Below are 2,508 nucleotides of genomic sequence, written 5' to 3'. Positions count from 1 at the left end.
ATATCTTGAAATAATACGGAGTAAATATATATATGTAAATCGATTGAGAGAGTTTAGAGAAAAATATTTTCAAGTTTTTATGAAATAATGAAACCTATTGAATTCTATTTATAATAGATTTTTGAATTATTAAAGTGAGTTATTAAAGTATGAATTATTAAAGTGAATTATTAAAGTATGAATTATTAAAGTGAATTATTAAAGTATGAATTATTAAAGTGAATTATTAAAGTATGAATTATTAAAGTGAAAGTATGAATTATTAAAGTGAATTATTAAAGTTAAAGTAAAGTAAAAATAAAGTAAAGGTAAAGTTTAAGTATAGTAAAAGTATAAAACTATGTACGTATAATACACGTATAAATATATATAATATTAATTTAAATCGTTATATATATTTAATAAAATAAAATATAAATATCGTTATCTTTATCATACTGGTTAAGTAATGAGTTGTCAAAAGTGGTTCTAGATATTTATAAAAGTTATATACGTTTTAATAATAAAGTTCTTTTTAAACTGAAAACGTTTTTGTACGTTTGAAACTAAATCAAATAAATATAATAATTTTGTTTTCCAAAACCAAATATATTTTTAAGAATCATTTTGTTTAAAGGTTAAAATAATGGAAATCGTTATATCATAAAATGTTTTAAAAAAGTAGAATCATATATATTCATAATAGGTTTCAAGTTTTTAAATTACAGTTTGTTGGTGAAGCATGGGATAAAGTTCAAAGGTTAAATAAACGTATGAAATCATCTTAATGAAAAATGTCGAGTTACTTAACTTGTCGATATCCAACATCTAAGTTATTTACACTTCACGTTCTTACTTATAAATCACTTTACCATTTTCCGAATGCTGTCAAAAAGAATAGATTTCTTAAATCACAGTGGACCTCATAACATAGACCCGTAATCATATCATAATGTATCTGATAAATCAACAATTTGATATTATCTTCTAATTTCATCGATAAACATATTGAAACAAATACGATCATGTAAAGTATTATACGTTTAATACTTTATTAATATTCTCAAGTTATAATATATATATATATACATATATATACATATTTATTTATATATAACGGTTCGTGAATCGTCTGAATTTGGTCGAGGTTATAATGAATGTATGAACACAATTTAAAATTCTTGAGATTTAACTTAACAAACTTTGCTTATCGTGTCGGAATAATATAAAGATAAAGTTTAAATTTGATTGGAAATTTCCGGGTTGTCACACACGATGTACCCTCCACCTATATCCGGCGAACCCTTTCAGAGGTACAAGCTGATATATTCATACGGGGTTACACCGCCAAGAGCAAACTCACCAGTCACAACCACGCGGCTGGACTTTTCGTCAGTGGATCCAAGGGTCATCTTTGCAGGCACTAGCGGTGGAACAACGGGGCCGCATGTGGTTTGCTGCGGCCAGGTACCTATTTACAGTACCACGGTTTCAATACCTCTGCATACGCAGAGCATTCAGCAGAATTCGTCATTTACACCGTTGCAACCTTGGCAACCACCGCGCCCAGTTTCACAATTTTTAACTCCTGCGGATGCGCAGGCGTTACTTAATAGTTGGGGATTTGGTGTCATCGCAGATGCAAACTCTCATTGGGCGCCGATAACAGCGCAGCAGCAAAGCACAGCACATACAGTTGGGCTTTTAAGTGTGTATCCTCAAGTTTCGCAGATATCTGCGCCACAGGTTTCGCTTCCTTTACAGCCACCTGTGTACTCTGCGTCTTCAAGTTATCCCTCTTTTCCAACGCAGCAGCCTTGGTTATATCCGCAGACGCAGGGTCAACCTTGGTAAAATGTTCAAGGGCAGGCAAATCTTGCAAGTCAATTCATGCAGGCCGCACCTCCTGATATGGTTCACTTATTTTCACAACCTGACTTTGTTCAGGACATGATGAAGCGTTTCTTTGCAAACTTGAAAGGGGATCCTGTTAAACCACCCTTTGAGCTACCGACTACCTTTGACAAGTTTCCTCCGCATATATCCGCATACCCGTTTCCATCAGCACCAAAGATACCTAGCACGTTGGGTACTTACAATGGCCTGACCGATCCAGATGATTTTTTACAGCGCTTCGAAGGCGCAATGTGCACTCAAGGCTGGGTGGACCCGGTTGCGTGCCAGATATTTCCTATGACACTACAGGGTATTGCTCGTGAGTGGTTAAATAAGTTGCCGGCGGGTAGTTGTAGCGACCCCGACAAATCGTCAAGTGACGGCGTCGTCTACGTAGGTCCCATTGCATGGTCATAAGTCTTTAAGACAAAGTTTGACCAAAATATGTCGCCTTCATTTCAAAATAAAGATTGTTTCCAAAGTTTACAAGAATTGTTCAACCAAAAGTTAAGTTACAAGGTTATAAGTACAAAGGAAATCTAGGCGACACGGTTTAAAGTAAAGTCATAAGACGCTCCATGAAAAGCATGTATACTCGACATCCAATGCAAGTATCAAATAATGAGCGGAAGC

Source organism: Rutidosis leptorrhynchoides, chromosome 10 (assembly GCF_046630445.1).
Source record: "Rutidosis leptorrhynchoides isolate AG116_Rl617_1_P2 chromosome 10, CSIRO_AGI_Rlap_v1, whole genome shotgun sequence".
In the NCBI taxonomy this organism is placed as follows: Eukaryota; Viridiplantae; Streptophyta; class Magnoliopsida; order Asterales; family Asteraceae; genus Rutidosis; species Rutidosis leptorrhynchoides.
The sequence above is the reverse complement of the archived record's forward strand: the minus strand, read 5'-3'. Positions refer to the sequence as shown.